The 17,931-nt window shown below is 55.6% G+C and overlaps 6 non-coding genes across 6 annotated transcripts; all 6 read left to right on the top strand.

Annotated features, from left to right (window-relative positions):
- The first annotated feature begins 4,121 nt into the window (after nt 1-4,121).
- LOC148807028 (U2 spliceosomal RNA) lies at nt 4,122-4,313 on the top strand. The gene has a single exon (XR_016089055.1). It is a non-coding gene; the product is annotated as a U2 spliceosomal RNA (small nuclear RNA).
- A 793-nt stretch (nt 4,314-5,106) lies between these two features.
- On the top strand, nt 5,107-5,297 carry LOC148807029 (U2 spliceosomal RNA). The gene has a single exon (XR_016088989.1). It is a non-coding gene; the product is annotated as a U2 spliceosomal RNA (small nuclear RNA).
- A 3,059-nt stretch (nt 5,298-8,356) lies between these two features.
- LOC148807030 (U2 spliceosomal RNA) lies at nt 8,357-8,543 on the top strand. The gene has a single exon (XR_016089066.1). It is a non-coding gene; the product is annotated as a U2 spliceosomal RNA (small nuclear RNA).
- A 6,653-nt stretch (nt 8,544-15,196) lies between these two features.
- Nucleotides 15,197-15,391, top strand: LOC148807031 (U2 spliceosomal RNA). Its single transcript, XR_016089064.1, has one exon. It is a non-coding gene; the product is annotated as a U2 spliceosomal RNA (small nuclear RNA).
- A 797-nt stretch (nt 15,392-16,188) lies between these two features.
- LOC148807032 (U2 spliceosomal RNA) lies at nt 16,189-16,379 on the top strand. The gene has a single exon (XR_016088990.1). It is a non-coding gene; the product is annotated as a U2 spliceosomal RNA (small nuclear RNA).
- A 793-nt stretch (nt 16,380-17,172) lies between these two features.
- Nucleotides 17,173-17,363, top strand: LOC148807033 (U2 spliceosomal RNA). Its single transcript, XR_016088992.1, has one exon. It is a non-coding gene; the product is annotated as a U2 spliceosomal RNA (small nuclear RNA).
- The last annotated feature ends 568 nt before the right edge of the window (nt 17,364-17,931 follow it).

Below are 17,931 nucleotides of genomic sequence, written 5' to 3' on the forward strand. Positions count from 1 at the left end.
GAAGCATGGTCTCCCCCAGATGAAGACTCCATGACTTCTGATAGTGAGTCCGAGGGCCCTGAGAGTGTGTCGGTCGAGGGAGACGAGACCAGGGTGGACGGGGACTCTGTGGAAGGTCCAAGGGAAGAAGAGGAACTGGAACAGGATCCAGCTCAGAAGGAACCTGGCACCGGTCCAGAACAGGAGGTTGAAGAGATGGATGAAGAAGCGGAGAGACCTAACCCCCAGCCAGAAGAAGAAGGAGGAGGGGGCAGGCCCCCCCCCCCAACTGAGTCGCACTCCTCCTGGGCCGAGCAGGCCGGAGAAGGGGCGATGGGAACAGGGCTAAATTTCCAGCCTGAAAATTTAATCGACTCAGATGAGAGTGGCTCCATACCTTTGAGCGGAAGGTCAGGTCCGGACGGAGAGTCTTCCTTTGTCCCGGCCTCCCCGTCGCTATCTGGGTTTTTCAGCCCTGGTAGCAGCACCGGTTCAGAAGATCCCCCGAGCTGACTTCAGTGAAGTTGAACCCCCCCCCAAGAATGCCGAATGGGCCCTTGGAGCACCCTGAGTGTAAGACTTCCTCTCCTTTCCCATGGATTACACCATCTGCTCGGTCAACGTCAGGGGGTTGAAAAATAAAATCAAACGTGTTGCGGTCTTTAAAGACTTGGCCGAGAGACGTTTTAGTTTTTGTTTTCTTCAAGAAGCGCACTTGGGGTCGGAGAGGGATGTTCTTGATTTTAAGAGCGACTGGCGCAAAGGGGACTCGTGGTGGAGTGTGGGGGGAGTGCATTCCTCGGGAGTGGGGATTCTCAGCGGATCGCCGAACTTTGTGGCTAGTGAGGCCACATCGGTCGTCCCTGGGCGCCTCCTAGTGGTAGACGGGGTATGGGACACAATGCGGGTCCGGCTGGTCGCCGTGTACGGGCCGGCGGAAAGGCGCTTACAGGCGTCCTTTTTAAGAGCACTTGAGCCTTTACTCTTCACTAATCGCTCCGTCTTAGTGGGGGGTGATTTTAACATCGATGTGAGTGATGTGCGTGGTTCGGGTGTGAGTGTTTTGTGCGAATTAATGCACCGGTTTCGTTTGCAGGACTGTTTTGAGGGAACTGGGCCTGCCTCTAAGGTTTATACCTGGAGCAACGGGCGGGACAGTTTTAGGCGATTGGACTACATTTTTACTACCTTAAAGGGTGTAGTCCAAGCTAGGCGGGTTGGCCCAGTTTGGTTCTCTGATCACCTCCTGCTGGCTGTAACCGTGATCCCTGAGGCTTCCACTTATAAGACCCGGTACTGGAGGCTGAACGTGCAGGTTCTGTCCGAGGCAGAATACCTAGCCCGGATAGCGAGCCTGCTGGGCAGCTTCCAGAGGAAGAGGTGGAGTTTCCCGACGGCGGTCCTTTGGTGGGAAGCCTGCAAGAAGGCTATAGCCAAGGCCTCCATAAGTTATTGTCGGCACAGGCAGTCGGTGGGTAGGGAGACTCTAGCCCGTTTACAACGGGAGCTAGAGGCGGTGTACGCGGCATTCAACGGGGGCGGTTCCTTCGATGCGGCTAAAGCCGCGGAGATCAGAACTCGTCTAAAAGAGTTTTGGTCTTCGAGGGCTAAAGACTTCCTGTTTAGGTTGAAGGGCGACCTGATTGAGAACGAGGAAAAATGCTCGTCCCACTTCTTCGGCTCGGTCCGAGCGAGGCAGGCAAGGACCAGCTTCGAGGCCCTCCGTCAGGCAGACGGCACGATGACGAGCGACGGGCAACAGATGGTGGAGTGTGCCTCGGAGTTTTATAGGTCCTTGTTCGCAGAGAAACCTGTAGACTCGAGCCGGTGGGAGGACTGGTTGACGGGCATTGGAGAGGGAACTAAGGTCGCCCCAGACCTGGAGGGGAGTCTGACTGCCGCCGAGCTAAAAGCGGCGGCTGCCGGCCTGCGTAAGGGAACTGCCCCAGGGCTTGACGGCCTGCCCACAGATTTTTACATTGCCTTTTGGGATCTGTTACAACCGATGCTTATGGAGGTCTTTGGTGAGATACTGCAGGTAGGGGAGATGGGGACAACTATGAAGGTTGGGGTGTTGTCCCTCATCTTCAAAAAGGGTGAGAAGACCGATCTGGAAAACTGGAGGCCGATCCAGTTACTTTGCACCGATTACAAGATCCTCGCTAAGGTGCTGGGTAATCGACTGAGGAAGGTTATGCCAGATCTGGTCTGCAGAGACCAGACCTGCAGTGTCGAGGGCCGGAGGATCGTTTGGAATCTCCACCTCATCAGGGACACGGTGGCATGGGTAGAAGACCGCGGACTGGCGCTCATGCTGGTCAGCCTCGACCAGAGTAAGGCTTTTGATAGGGTCCACCATGCTTTCCTCTGGGAGGTGCTGATACGGCTGGGCGTGGGCCACACCTTCGTCAGATGGATCCAGACCCTGTATAACGGAGTCGTGTCTCGGGTGAGTATCAACGGGAGAGTGGGGGCCGGAGTGCCGGTCGGGTGCGGGGTGAGGCAGGGGTGCCCCCTGTCTCCCCTGCTTTACGTCCTCTACTCTGAGCCCCTCCTCCACGTGATAAGTAAGGACCCTCTGATCGAGGGTGTGGTAGTCCCAGGCAGCGGGGGTGAACAGGTGAAGGTCGCGGCGTATGCCGATGACATCTCCCTGTTCCTGACGTCTGACAGTAGTATTTGCCGGGTACTTGAACTGTTGGACGAACACTCAGCCTGCACTGGGTCCCGTTTAAACAGGGACAAGTGCGCAGTCAAGTACTTCGGCAAATGGAGGGACAGGAGAGAAGAGGTGGGCGGCCTCCCCCTGGAGTCGGGCCCAGTAAAGATCTTGGGCATCCGTTTCCACTCAGGCGACTCCGCCAGGTTGAACTGGGAGGACAGGTTGCGGAAAGTGAACCAAAAATTGGGTATGTGGCAGGACAGATCACTGTCCTACTCTGGTAAGGTGTTGGTTTTGAAAGTGGATGTCCTGCCAACTTTACTATATCTGGCCAGGGTGTTTCCGCTGCCTGTCTGCCTTAGAAGAGACCTGGTGAGAGCCGTCTTCCGCTTCATTTGGGGCGGAGGATATGAGTATATCGCCCGGGTGGAGATGTGCAGACCAATTGAGGAAGGGGGGAGAACCGTCCCAGATTTGCCGGCTAAGTTAGACACCCTGTTCGTGGCGGGTCTGTGCAAGACCCTCCACGAGGACCCCGACCACCTGTGTGTCTATTTTATAAGGTTATGGCTGGCTGCCACTGTGAGGCACCTTGTGGTCTGGTCTAATAGGACACCCAGCGCTGAGCAACTGCCCCCGCACTACGGGCACGCTAGGAAGTGGCTGAGAAGGCATCCTGAAGCCAGAGAAGGGCAGGCCTTACTAGACCACAGGGCCTTGTACAAAGCAGTGGTGGCAAGGACGACCCCAGCGGTGGTTGGGGTCTCAGAGAGGGCTTGGCGGCAAATCCAACCCGCGGGCCTAGATAACAGACTCAGGGATCTAAACTGGCTCGCCCTCTGGAACCGCCTGCCCGTTAGAGAGACCCTCCACAACCATGGTCTCTCCAGACACAACAGGTGTCCTCGCCCGGATTGTCTAGAGCCTGAAACAGTCCTGCATGTGTTCTGGGGGTGTGTGTTTGCACAAAGGGTGTGGGGTTTGTGTGGAGATTTGTGTTCACGAGTAATGGGTGATTTGGTGCTGTCCAGCCACACAGTTCTCAAAGGTGTCCCGGGGCCCCGCAAGTGGAATCGTGCTTTCCTAGTGTGGCTGGTGATCAGTCTTGTTAAGTTTTATCTTTGGGCCTCCCGGAAGGAGTTGATCAGCCACGGAAGGGGAGACTCAGCAGACAACATTGCCTGGAAGGCGCGGCACGACGTCGCCAGACGTATCCAGTGGGACATCCGGAGATGGGGTTTCGCCGCGGCAAAAGAACGTTGGAAGGGGTTGTTTTCATTGGGGTGATTCTGGTGTACAGTTTGTGTTCTTTAGGGGACTTGTGTGTCTGTAATTTGTATTTCTAAGAATATGGGAGCAATAGGGAATTTGGGGAGGGGCTGGTTTTGCATAAGGGGCGGGATTATGTTAATGAACGGTTTATGTAAGTTTTATGTAGTTTGGGGTTCTATTGTTTCCAGATGATAATGATTTTGGTTTGTTGTATTTTGTATTTTTGTAATAAAAAAAAAAAAAAAAATCTGTTCTTATCAGTTTAATATCTGATACGTCCCCCATCGGGGGACCACATATTAAACGGATTTTTGGAACAGGGAGCTGGATCAGGAGCTTGCTCCGTCCTCTCCACGCATCGGCCCGGTATTGCAGCGCCTCCGGGAACGGTGCACTACCTTCTCTCAGCGGTGAAAAGACAGACGTAGCTAGCAAGCAAGCGAGGTGGACCGGAGCTCCTTCCTCTCCGGTCTCGTCTCTCGTCCATCTGTGTGTCTCTGTGTCTCTCTCTCTCCCCCTCCCCGTTCCCGTGCTCCCTCCGTGCACTTTCCCGCGCCTCGACTCTCTCGGCAAGCAGGCCGGCCCCCTTTTCGGCTCCCGTGCGTTTTCCCTCCAAAAAACTTAGTTTTTTCCTCCTTTTTCCAGGGAGGCAGGCGTGGCTTGTGTGTGTGTGTGTGTGTGTGTGTGTGTGTGTGTGTGTGTGTGTGTGTGTGTGTGTGTGTCCCCGTCCTTGCAGGCGGGCCCCTTTCGACAGCCGGCCGTTTTCCCTCCAAAAAACTTAGTATATACACCTTTTCTTTCTTTTTTTCGGCAGGCAGGCAGGTGTGTGTGTGTCCCCGTCCCTCCCGAGAGAGCGCTGCCCCTTGCCTCTGCCCGCAGGTGCCGACGGTCCGCTTTCGCTTGCAGCTCACTCGGCACGGCTGCTGCTGGTGGGAGGGGCCTAAGCTAAGGAGGCCGGCCGGCTGGCGCCCCCCGCGGCTGCGGTCGTTGTCGGGCCGTTGACAGGAGATCAAAGAGCAGGGCCCCCGCCCGGGACTGGCGGGCAGGCAGGCGAGCAAGCAGGCAGGCAAGAGAGGGGGAGAGCGGAGTCCGGGCGGCCGGCAGCCGCGTGCGGACCGGGCTCCAGAGGCGTCGGCCTGCGCCGCTGCGCGCCAGCCGGACGCCCGCGCGCCCGCCCAAGGCCGGCGTCGGGCATCGCTTCTCGGCCTTTTGGCTAAGATCAAGTGTAGTATCTGTTCTTATCAGTTTAATATCTGATACGTCCCCCATCGGGGGACCACATATTAAACGGATTTTTGGAACAGGGAGCTGGATCAGGAGCTTGCTCCGTCCTCTCCACGCATCGGCCCGGTATTGCAGCGCCTCCGGGAACGGTGCACTACCTTCTCTCAGCGGTGAAAAGACAGACGTAGCTAGCAAGCAAGCGAGGTGGACCGGAGCTCCTTCCTCTCCGGTCTCGTCTCTCGTCCATCTGTGTGTCTCTGTGTCTCTCTCTCTCCCCCTCCCCGTTCCCGTGCTCCCTCCGTGCACTTTCCCGCGCCTCGACTCTCTCGGCAAGCAGGCCGGCCCCCTTTTCGGCTCCCGTGCGTTTTCCCTCCAAAAAACTTAGTTTTTTCCTCCTTTTTCCAGGGAGGCAGGCGTGGCTTGTGTGTGTGTGTGTGTGTGTGTGTGTGTGTGTGTGTGTGTGTGTGTGTGTGTGTGTCCCCGTCCTTGCAGGCGGGCCCCTTTCGACAGCCGGCCGTTTTCCCTCCAAAAAACTTAGTATATACACCTTTTCTTTCTTTTTTTCGGCAGGCAGGCAGGTGTGTGTGTGTCCCCGTCCCTCCCGAGAGAGCGCTGCCCCTTGCCTCTGCCCGCAGGTGCCGACGGTCCGCTTTCGCTTGCAGCTCACTCGGCACGGCTGCTGCTGGTGGGAGGGGCCTAAGCTAAGGAGGCCGGCCGGCTGGCGCCCCCCGCGGCTGCGGTCGTTGTCGGGCCGTTGACAGGAGATCAAAGAGCAGGGCCCCCGCCCGGGACTGGCGGGCAGGCAGGCGAGCAAGCAGGCAGGCAAGAGAGGGGGAGAGCGGAGTCCGGGCGGCCGGCAGCCGCGTGCGGACCGGGCTCCAGAGGCGTCGGCCTGCGCCGCTGCGCGCCAGCCGGACGCCCGCGCGCCCGCCCAAGGCCGGCGTCGGGCATCGCTTCTCGGCCTTTTGGCTAAGATCAAGGTTTAAGCAGGCAAGCCCGCAATTCCGAGGTCTTAGTCCAGGGGGTCGGGAAGGCGCGGGGACGGAAGGTCTGACCGGAAGGAGTGGAGTCGGGAGTCGGGGTTTTGGAGGTTGGAGAATCGGCGCATGGTGACGAGGACGACGAGGAGGATTGCTGAGCGGTGGAAGGAGGAGTGTTGCGGTGGAAAACGACGGCCTGCGGTGCTGGTGTGGAGCGGATTGACGTTTGGCGGACGACGATAGGAGGATGGAGCAGAACGGAAGGAAGTCGGCGGGGTTTTCTTGGCTGAAGGAGGAGCGGAGGAAGGACTCTCTCCGTTTCATGCCGAGGAGCCGGGATGGACTGGAGGCTTGGGACCGAGCTAAGTTCAAAAAGCTTGTTTTGGTGGATGGTTTGGGTTTACGTTTAGAAGATATTTTGTGTTTACAGGACTTTGGTGCTTCGGGGATTTTTGACTTGACTTTGATGTCGGAGGCTTTATGTTTGGATGTTTGGAGGAAGGTGCAGGAGAAGGAAGAGGACGCACCACTTCGGCTCTTTCGAGTCGAACCCCTGTTTGTTGGGGAACTAAAGGTGCTGACTGTGCACATGGGTGATCCCTTTGTTCCGGAGGGGGACATAGTCTCCTTCTTGCAGCAATTTGTGGATCTACAAGGAGCGGGGAAGAGAGATTTAGAAGCGGACGGAGTGTGGACTGGGAAAAGAACATACCAGATGAGGTTGCGCCTGGGGATGGCAGTGGCAGAGGGGGTGATACACCCCCCTGCCTTTTTCAAGATCGGGACTCGTAAAGGGTACCTAGAGTATTCTGGGCAGCCCCTTACATGTTATAAATGTGGAGAGCGGGGTCATTTTGCAAGGCAGTGTACGTTGGTACGATGTAGGCTGTGTGAGACAACGGGTCACATGGCAAAGGCATGTGTGCAGGGGAAGAGGTGTTTCTTGTGTAAAGAAACAGGACATGTGTCTCGGGAGTGTGCGAAGGGAGAAGGTGGTGGGGAGGCAGAGGGGGCATTGGGGAAGGGGAGGGGGAAGGATGAGAATAAAGTTGGAATAAGGGAGAGACAGGGGAACGGGGAGGCCAGGGTTAAAATAGAGAAGGTACCTGAGAAGGGGAAGGGGACGGGAGAGATTGGTGGGGAAACAAGGGAGGTGTTAGTGAAGAAGAAGGAGAAGGGGGAGGGTAGGGTGGAAACGAGGGAAGTGTCTGTAGAGGAGAAGGAGAAGGGAGAGATTAGTGTGGGAGTAAAGGAGATGTCAGTGAAGGAGATGGAGAGAGGAGAAGTTAGTGCGAGAACAAGGGAGGTGTTAGTAAAGGGAAAGGAGAAGGGAGGGACTAGTGCGGAAACGAACGGAGGTAATATGGAAGATGCACAGAGGACCGATGCGAGTGGTGGGTGTGTAGAAGAGGTCAAGAAGGGTGTAAGTGAGAATGTATGTGAGGAAATGAGAAAGTGTGGGAGTGGTGACAAAATGGAATGTGCGCAGGGGCATGATGAGAGCGGCCAGTACAAAGAAGAGGTTAAGCAGAATGCAAGTGAGAATGTAAGTAAGGAACGGGGGGAGGTTGAGTCAGGGGAGGATGAGTGGATTGCGGATAGGATACGACGTAGAAAGGCTGAAAGAAAGAAGCAACGAGATGGTACAACGAGAGGACTACAGGTGAAGAGATCTGAGGAGAGCAGTCGTGGCATGGAAGGGGTTAAGAAGAATGTGAGTGAGAAAGGGAGTGAGAAGGAAAGAGAAGTCGAGTGTGAGGAGGGTGATTGGCTTCCGCCTGGGAGATGATACAGAGAGATATGGGTTTTTGAGTAGAAGGGGTTTTCTGTTTGATGCGGGTTGGGGAAGGGAGGGAGGGTTGTAGATTTGCATAAAGGGTGGGGTTATGGTAATGTATTTTGGCAGAAGGTTTGTTGTGATGTGATAGTTTGAGATTTGTTCCCCTTTGGAACCAAGTTTGTTGGGTTTCTTGTCATGGATGGTATATTGTGTGATTTTTTGTGATGTAAAGGGCCTGTTAATGGAAGAATTTTTTTGTTATAGAATGAATCTGAATAGAAGGGGTTCTGTTAGAGGTGGGTTGAAACTGTGACGGGAGGGTTGTGGATTAGCATAATGGGTGGAGTTATGGTAATGTACCTTGGTAGAAGGGTTTTGGTTGATGATTTGGGATCTGGTTTTTTGGAATTAACCTTGTGTATTTTCTGAATGATACAGTGTATGAGTTTTTGTGCGATAATGGTTTGTAAATTTATAATAAAAAAAAAAAAAATCTGTTCTTATCAGTTTAATATCTGATACGTCCCCCATCGGGGGACCACATATTAAACGGATTTTTGGAACAGGGAGCTGGATCAGGAGCTTGCTCCGTCCTCTCCACGCATCGGCCCGGTATTGCAGCGCCTCCGGGAACGGTGCACTACCTTCTCTCAGCGGTGAAAAGACAGACGTAGCTAGCAAGCAAGCGAGGTGGACCGGAGCTCCTTCCTCTCCGGTCTCGTCTCTCGTCCATCTGTGTGTCTCTGTGTCTCTCTCTCTCCCCCTCCCCGTTCCCGTGCTCCCTCCGTGCACTTTCCCGCGCCTCGACTCTCTCGGCAAGCAGGCCGGCCCCCTTTTCGGCTCCCGTGCGTTTTCCCTCCAAAAAACTTAGTTTTTTCCTCCTTTTTCCAGGGAGGCAGGCGTGGCTTGTGTGTGTGTGTGTGTGTGTGTGTGTGTGTGTGTGTGTGTGTGTGTGTGTGTGTGTGTGTCCCCGTCCTTGCAGGCGGGCCCCTTTCGACAGCCGGCCGTTTTCCCTCCAAAAAACTTAGTATATACACCTTTTCTTTCTTTTTTTCGGCAGGCAGGCAGGTGTGTGTGTGTCCCCGTCCCTCCCGAGAGAGCGCTGCCCCTTGCCTCTGCCCGCAGGTGCCGACGGTCCGCTTTCGCTTGCAGCTCACTCGGCACGGCTGCTGCTGGTGGGAGGGGCCTAAGCTAAGGAGGCCGGCCGGCTGGCGCCCCCCGCGGCTGCGGTCGTTGTCGGGCCGTTGACAGGAGATCAAAGAGCAGGGCCCCCGCCCGGGACTGGCGGGCAGGCAGGCGAGCAAGCAGGCAGGCAAGAGAGGGGGAGAGCGGAGTCCGGGCGGCCGGCAGCCGCGTGCGGACCGGGCTCCAGAGGCGTCGGCCTGCGCCGCTGCGCGCCAGCCGGACGCCCGCGCGCCCGCCCAAGGCCGGCGTCGGGCATCGCTTCTCGGCCTTTTGGCCTAAGATCCCGTGTGCGTGGCCTGACCGCGGCTCGGGTTCTGAAGCCAAAGGAGGGAAGAGACGGACGGCGCAGCTTTTTTAAGCGACGGCGATTTTTTTCCGTGGCGGAAGGGACTCCGGCCACTTTGAGAATGGAGAAGATTTCCAGCAGGACCGCAAGACCAAGGCACACTGTACGTTTCGTGTTGCGAGAGGAGGCTTCGGACAAGGATTTTGCCAAGAGAGACGCTTTCGAGGACGTCGTCCTTTTCAAGCACCTGGCCTTGCAGCCTGAAGACATCTATTGCCTGCAGAACTTTCCAGGTAAAAGGATTTTTGATTTGTCACTATTTTCTGCGGTACAGTGCACGAAAATATGGTCCACATTGGCTGCTCGCAGACAGGAGGAACCTTTTGTTCATTTTTATCTCGAACCTTTGTTTGCTCGCGAGTCGAGACCCATATGGGTCCATATGAATAATCCTTTCACCCCGGAAGCAGACATCGTCAACTTTCTTAAAAGATTTGTTGACGTGCAAGATACAGGGACAAAAGTAATGGACAGGAAGAGAGTCTGGAACGGCAAAAGAAGGTTTCTTGTGCGTTTCAGAGCAGACCCCAGCGCAGAGGATGGGCTTTTGCACCCCCCTGCACACTTTTCAATTGGAGCTTACACAGGTTACCTGAACTATCCAGACCAGCCTTTCGCATGCAGACGGTGTAACCAGAGAGGCCACTACGCTGCCGACTGTGAAGCGGAGGTCTGCCGAAGATGCGACACCGTGGGACACAGCACCTTGATGTGCAGAGCCGAGCCAAAGTGCAATCTGTGCGGGGCTTCTGGACACATCTACAAGGTATGCCCGATAAAAGCACGGAGTTTCGCAGCAGTGACGGGTGGCTCCTTGGCAGTGCGTGCAACCGCAGCTCCTCTTACGGAAGACAGGGCAGCTGCGCCAGCAGAGAGATCGACACCGGTGTCACTGGTCCCGGACGCTGCTGAGGAGGAGATGGAACCTGAGGGGGTGGAACAAGGGCATAAAGAAACGGATCACGGGCAGACGACAACAGCACTTACCTCAGCAGATGATCGCCACGGCCAGGAAGAAGCGGAGATCCCGGTGAGCGCAGAGGGGGTCCCGGTGAGTGCAGAGGAGGAAGATGGGGTCTCGCTCGCCTCGCTTGAGCAACTGAGAGAGTTGGCGGAGGGCTCAAGCGTGCCCCCTGCGGAGAAAGAAATGTCAGATTGGGGAGAGATAGTGGATACTGCGGAGGCCATGGACACTGCCCTGGCCAAGAAGGGTGGGAAAAGGAAGGCGGAACACTATGCGCCCTTCCTGGTGAAAAAACCGGGCATGGACCCTCTGGACTACCTCGAGTCGATGGCCACAGATTCGTTGGCCCAGACTGAATCCACGCCATTAGGAACGGAGGGTGAGGTAAGTGGTGTGGGAGTCCCCCCCCTCACGGCGGAACCAGGAATGTCTTCGAGCTGTGTCATTCCAGAGACTGAGCTGACCCCGACCCCGGCAGGAGCCCCTGAGGAATGCATGCAGCCACGTGTCGCCCTGCAGAGGAAAGAACAGGACGTCTTTATTTTCGCAGAGGTACCCTTGAAATTCAAGGTATTTTGTAAATGGGACGAAAAGGCCAGCAAACTGATCTGGCCTTCGACCTTTAACGAGCAGCAGCTATCCCCGGCAGGGATCGTGGTGCGGTGTGGGCACTTTGGTGAGGAGATCACAACTCTGGAGGTAAGAGGCTGTAACCAGATGGACGCAGTCGCTAAGAAGATAGCGTTAAACAACCTGGTTAAGGAATGGTTTGCGGGCGACGGAGATCTGAAAGAGAGGTACGAGAGGGAGGTGGAAAGACGCCCAGGCAACGTGGTGGTGAATCTGGATTTTCCGGTGATGTTCATGGAGCGCTGCGCCTGGAAGAACGGAAACGTGCAGTACCCACCCCAGCCATCAGGCTTCCGGCGTTCGCTGAAGTCGCGGACTGGGAGGCAGACTGGAGTGACAATGAGCAGTACACGGACAGGAGATAAAATTAACACCTTATTCTTGCAGGGGAAAGACGAGGAGCCAGTGCGTCGCGCATACATGGAACTGATGCAGTCGGTGTGCCGGCACTATGACTCTCCGTAACGGCCCCCAATGTTGAAAATACTAACTCTGAACATTCGGGGTTTAAGGAATTTGGTAAAGAGGACGGCCTTTTTTTCTTTCCTGAAAACCATAGTTTTCGATATCTGTCTGGTACAGGAAGTCCATCTAAGAGATGAAAGGGACGTCATACAGTTCACTCGTGAGTGGGACAGAGGGGACTCTAGATGGAATATCGGAGGCGTCCACTCCTCGGGAGTCGGCATTTTATTTGGTAATCATGATTTTATAGTGGAGAAGTGTGTGAATGTAGTGCCTGGAAGAGTTTTTTATCTGGATATCTGTTTGGGTGAGAGTTGCTTTCGGTGCGTGTGCGTGTACGCCCCGGCAATGATGGCTTTGCGGGCGGATTTTTTTAAAGAACTTTATCCTGTTTGCCTTACCAACAAACGGATCATCATGGGAGGTGATTTTAACGTGGACCTCCGAGATAAGAAGGACCCAGGAGCAAAGCAGCTCAATCTTCTACTAACACAGTTTGGGCTCTACGACTGCGCCTACCGGATCCAAAGGGAGAAAGCAGAGGCCACGTGGAGGAACGCCCAAGGTACTGTAAAGCGCCTCGATTACGTCTTCGCCTCACTGGACGTACCTGTTGAGATGGTGGTGGTGCAGCCGGTAGGTTTCTCTGATCATGCTCTCGTAGAGGCCCATTTTCCACACCTAAAGAGCCAGTTTGGGTGTGGGGTGTGGAAATTAAATACGGAGAGCCTAAAAGAGGACGAGTACATCAGGGCAATGAGGTTCAAACTGCAAACCTGGTGGAAGGAGAGGAATCTGAGCACCCCCCTGATTGATTGGTGGGAACATCTAAAGAAGAGAATTAGAACAGAGTCCAGAGCTTATTGCCGAGCAAGACTCAAACGCGAGCGACAGAAAGGCAGGGAGTTACAGGAAAGGTTAAACACCTTGTTCTCCCAGTGTAATAAGGATATGTCTGTGTGCCTTGATGAGATTTCAGCAGCTAAAGCTGAACTGCGCGCCTACCACGAGCAAAAGGCGAAGAGCTACCTGTTCAGAGCCCACGCGCAGTTCATACAAACCCACGAAACATGTTCCAGTTTTTTCTTCCGACAGATACGCCAGAGGCAGAAGCGCAGCGTGATGGCTGGCATTCAGACCCCGGAAGGGAAAATAGCAACTAGCAGTGAGGAGATGCTGGAAACTGTGAGGCGTTTTTACCAATGTCTTTTCTCCCTAAAGACAGTGGACGAGGCCATGGGGGCAAGGCTGCTGAGCAATATTACAGCACAGATTCCTGTCGAAGCCCAAGATCAGCTTGAGGCGCCTATAAGCTTACAGGAACTTGGCGACGCCTTGCTCGGCATGAAGACTGGCAAGGTACCAGGTAAAGACGGGCTACCAGCTGAATTTTATCGGACGTTCTGGGACATCTTAGGCCCAATTGTACTACAGGTGGCGGAGGAAATCTTTCGCAGGAAGACCATGTGTGAGTCCATGAGGGAGGGGATCCTTACACTGCTGTATAAAAAAGGGCCTGCAACGGACCTTAGAAACTGGAGGCCGCTGCAAATGTTGTGTGTGGACTATAAGCTGATTGCCAAAGTGCTGGTAAATCGCTTGAAGGGGGTCCTGGCCCATGTGATCGGTTGGGACCAAACCTGCGGGGTTCGAGGTCGTCGTGCCAGCTGGACCCTCCAGCTAGTGCGGGATGTGATTGCGTGGTCCGAAAACAGGAACGTCCCGTTGCTGATCGCCAGCCTGGACCTCGAAAAAGCATTTGACAATGTCTCACACACTTTTGTCTGGCAGGTAATGGAGAAGATGGGTTTCGGCCCCGTCATGCTGGGCTGGCTAAAAATACTGTACTCACAGGTTGGCAGCAGAGTACTGGTGAACGGGCACCTGGGAGGGCTGGTCCACCAAGAGTCCGGGGTGCGTCAGGGCTGCCCCCTGTCCCCGTTACTTTTTGCACTGTACATGGAGCCTTATGCGCGGGCAGTCCAGAAGGAGCCATCCATCGACGGGATCCTGGTACCTGGGAGTGGAGGGAACAGAGTTAAGGTGGCATTATACGCTGACGATGTGACCTTATTCCTCAGCTCTTACCTCAGTTTGCAGGCAGCCTTGGACGTCTTCGAGAACTTCTCCCTCGCGTCAGGTGCTCGGCTAAACAAGGGGAAAAGCCAGATTAAGCTCTTCGGGCCTTGGAAAGAACAACTCGGACCGGCACATGGACTAGGCATCTGTCAAGGCCCCCTTAAGATCCTGGGGGTGCTGTTCACGGCTCAGGATGCTGCCCGGTGCAATTGGTCCCAGAGGCTTGAGAAGGCGCGGCTGCAGCTGACGCACTGGAAGAACAAGCAGCTGTCCTTTGTGGGTAAAGTCCTGATCCTGAAAGTGGTGTACTTGCCCGTGCTGGTTTACCTGGCGTCCGTGTATCCCATGCCTGCGCGCTTTAACAGATACCTGGTAAGGGAGGTTTTCAAGTTCATGTGGGGGGGGAGATACGAGTACGTGCGCAGAGTCGACATGTATCGGCCGGTGGAAGAAGGCGGACGGGGGGTTCCTAACTTCCCCGCAAAACTCAACTGCATATATGTGTCTGGCCTGTGTATTGCTCTGCATTCCCCAGTCTCACACCCCTTTCAGTATTTTGTCAGGTTCTGGCTAGCAAGCCACGTGCGTGGCCTGGCCCAGTGGTCCAACAGTCTGCCCCATGGGAACGACCTCCCGTGGCACTACCGGCATGCGACACACTGGTTGAAGCAGCACCCTGAGCTAAGAGACCACCAGATCCTGCTCAACCACAGACGGCTCTACTCTGCAGTAACCCAAGCTGAGGAGGCCAGCCTCGTAGGAGGCGTCCCCAACGATGTCTGGCGGAGAGTCCAGCCCAGGGGGCTACAGCACCACCTGATGGACTTGAACTGGCTGTCTGCTTGGGGTCGTCTGGCAGTCCGTGAGGTCTTGTTCAAACACAAGCTGACGAAGCAGCAGGAGTGTCCAAGAGCCGGGTGTCACGCCGTGGAATCCATCAGCCACGTGTTCTGGGACTGTAATTTCGCTCAGCGAACTTGGAACAAATGTGAACCTTTGTTTGCTAGTCTGTCATCCACGTTCCGTGTACTTCCTGGGGTTATTTTGCGTGGGTTGAAGGTGGGAAGCAGGACAAACACCATGGGTTTTGTGTTATGGTTGCTTGTTAGTTTAATTAAGTTTGAGTTGTGGAATTCTCGGAATTTGTTAGTTAAAAGGGGAACTGTTTGTACAGTAGATGGGTTATACAGACGGCTTTTGTGGAACTTAAGAGGGTTGGTAGAAGGGGACATAAAGAGATGGGGTTTTCACGCCGCAAAGGAGAAATGGAAATCCATAGTGGATATTTGGGACTGGAAATAGTTTTTGAGCCTCTAGTTTCCTTGTAAATTTGTAAATAGACTGTTTGGGAGATTTGGTGGGCGGGTGGTTAATTTGCATAAAGGGCGGGATCATGTAAATAGGGTTTGGGCTGTAAATTGTGGTTTTGTGTATTTCCAAGTATGTCGCTCATTTTCTGTACGAATATCTGTTTTGAATTTGATTTTGGGGTTGCTTTTGAGTGGGAAGAATAGTAAAAGGGCGGTTTGTGTTTGTATAAGGGTGGGTTTATGATACCTTTTTGATTTAGCTGTGTAATTGTTTTATTTTCGTCTTGTGTTTGTGAATTGATGTATTTGAAGTTTTGGTGTTTTCTTTTGTATTTTGTATAATAAAAAAAAAAAAAAAAAAATCTGTTCTTATCAGTTTAATATCTGATACGTCCCCCATCGGGGGACCACATATTAAACGGATTTTTGGAACAGGGAGCTGGATCAGGAGCTTGCTCCGTCCTCTCCACGCATCGGCCCGGTATTGCAGCGCCTCCGGGAACGGTGCACTACCTTCTCTCAGCGGTGAAAAGACAGACGTAGCTAGCAAGCAAGCGAGGTGGACCGGAGCTCCTTCCTCTCCGGTCTCGTCTCTCGTCCATCTGTGTGTCTCTGTGTCTCTCTCTCTCCCCCTCCCCGTTCCCGTGCTCCCTCCGTGCACTTTCCCGCGCCTCGACTCTCTCGGCAAGCAGGCCGGCCCCCTTTTCGGCTCCCGTGCGTTTTCCCTCCAAAAAACTTAGTTTTTTCCTCCTTTTTCCAGGGAGGCAGGCGTGGCTTGTGTGTGTGTGTGTGTGTGTGTGTGTGTGTGTGTGTGTGTGTGTGTGTGTGTGTGTGTGTGTGTCCCCGTCCTTGCAGGCGGGCCCCTTTCGACAGCCGGCCGTTTTCCCTCCAAAAAACTTAGTATATACACCTTTTCTTTCTTTTTTTCGGCAGGCAGGCAGGTGTGTGTGTGTCCCCGTCCCTCCCGAGAGAGCGCTGCCCCTTGCCTCTGCCCGCAGGTGCCGACGGTCCGCTTTCGCTTGCAGCTCACTCGGCACGGCTGCTGCTGGTGGGAGGGGCCTAAGCTAAGGAGGCCGGCCGGCTGGCGCCCCCCGCGGCTGCGGTCGTTGTCGGGCCGTTGACAGGAGATCAAAGAGCAGGGCCCCCGCCCGGGACTGGCGGGCAGGCAGGCGAGCAAGCAGGCAGGCAAGAGAGGGGGAGAGCGGAGTCCGGGCGGCCGGCAGCCGCGTGCGGACCGGGCTCCAGAGGCGTCGGCCTGCGCCGCTGCGCGCCAGCCGGACGCCCGCGCGCCCGCCCAAGGCCGGCGTCGGGCATCGCTTCTCGGCCTTTTGGCTAAGATCAAGTGTAGTATCTGTTCTTATCAGTTTAATATCTGATACGTCCCCCATCGGGGGACCACATATTAAACGGATTTTTGGAACAGGGAGCTGGATCAGGAGCTTGCTCCGTCCTCTCCACGCATCGGCCCGGTATTGCAGCGCCTCCGGGAACGGTGCACTACCTTCTCTCAGCGGTGAAAAGACAGACGTAGCTAGCAAGCAAGCGAGGTGGACCGGAGCTCCTTCCTCTCCGGTCTCGTCTCTCGTCCATCTGTGTGTCTCTGTGTCTCTCTCTCTCCCCCTCCCCGTTCCCGTGCTCCCTCCGTGCACTTTCCCGCGCCTCGACTCTCTCGGCAAGCAGGCCGGCCCCCTTTTCGGCTCCCGTGCGTTTTCCCTCCAAAAAACTTAGTTTTTTCCTCCTTTTTCCAGGGAGGCAGGCGTGGCTTGTGTGTGTGTGTGTGTGTGTGTGTGTGTGTGTGTGTGTGTGTGTGTGTGTGTGTGTGTGTCCCCGTCCTTGCAGGCGGGCCCCTTTCGACAGCCGGCCGTTTTCCCTCCAAAAAACTTAGTATATACACCTTTTCTTTCTTTTTTTCGGCAGGCAGGCAGGTGTGTGTGTGTCCCCGTCCCTCCCGAGAGAGCGCTGCCCCTTGCCTCTGCCCGCAGGTGCCGACGGTCCGCTTTCGCTTGCAGCTCACTCGGCACGGCTGCTGCTGGTGGGAGGGGCCTAAGCTAAGGAGGCCGGCCGGCTGGCGCCCCCCGCGGCTGCGGTCGTTGTCGGGCCGTTGACAGGAGATCAAAGAGCAGGGCCCCCGCCCGGGACTGGCGGGCAGGCAGGCGAGCAAGCAGGCAGGCAAGAGAGGGGGAGAGCGGAGTCCGGGCGGCCGGCAGCCGCGTGCGGACCGGGCTCCAGAGGCGTCGGCCTGCGCCGCTGCGCGCCAGCCGGACGCCCGCGCGCCCGCCCAAGGCCGGCGTCGGGCATCGCTTCTCGGCCTTTTGGCTAAGATCAAGTGTAGTATCTGTTCTTATCAGTTTAATATCTGATACGTCCCCCATCGGGGGACCACATATTAAACGGATTTTTGGAACAGGGAGCTGGATCAGGAGCTTGCTCCGTCCTCTCCACGCATCGGCCCGGTATTGCAGCGCCTCCGGGAACGGTGCACTACCTTCTCTCAGCGGTGAAAAGACAGACGTAGCTAGCAAGCAAGCGAGGTGGACCGGAGCTCCTTCCTCTCCGGTCTCGTCTCTCGTCCATCTGTGTGTCTCTGTGTCTCTCTCTCTCCCCCTCCCCGTTCCCGTGCTCCCTCCGTGCACTTTCCCGCGCCTCGACTCTCTCGGCAAGCAGGCCGGCCCCCTTTTCGGCTCCCGTGCGTTTTCCCTCCAAAAAACTTAGTTTTTTCCTCCTTTTTCCAGGGAGGCAGGCGTGGCTTGTGTGTGTGTGTGTGTGTGTGTGTGTGTGTGTGTGTGTGTGTGTGTGTGTGTGTGTGTCCCCGTCCTTGCAGGCGGGCCCCTTTCGACAGCCGGCCGTTTTCCCTCCAAAAAACTTAGTATATACACCTTTTCTTTCTTTTTTTCGGCAGGCAGGCAGGTGTGTGTGTGTCCCCGTCCCTCCCGAGAGAGCGCTGCCCCTTGCCTCTGCCCGCAGGTGCCGACGGTCCGCTTTCGCTTGCAGCTCACTCGGCACGGCTGCTGCTGGTGGGAGGGGCCTAAGCTAAGGAGGCCGGCCGGCTGGCGCC

This window comes from Atractosteus spatula, unplaced genomic scaffold, assembly GCF_055471065.1.
Source record: "Atractosteus spatula isolate fAtrSpa1 unplaced genomic scaffold, fAtrSpa1.hap1 Scaffold_42, whole genome shotgun sequence".
Classification (NCBI taxonomy): Eukaryota; Metazoa; Chordata; class Actinopteri; order Semionotiformes; family Lepisosteidae; genus Atractosteus; species Atractosteus spatula.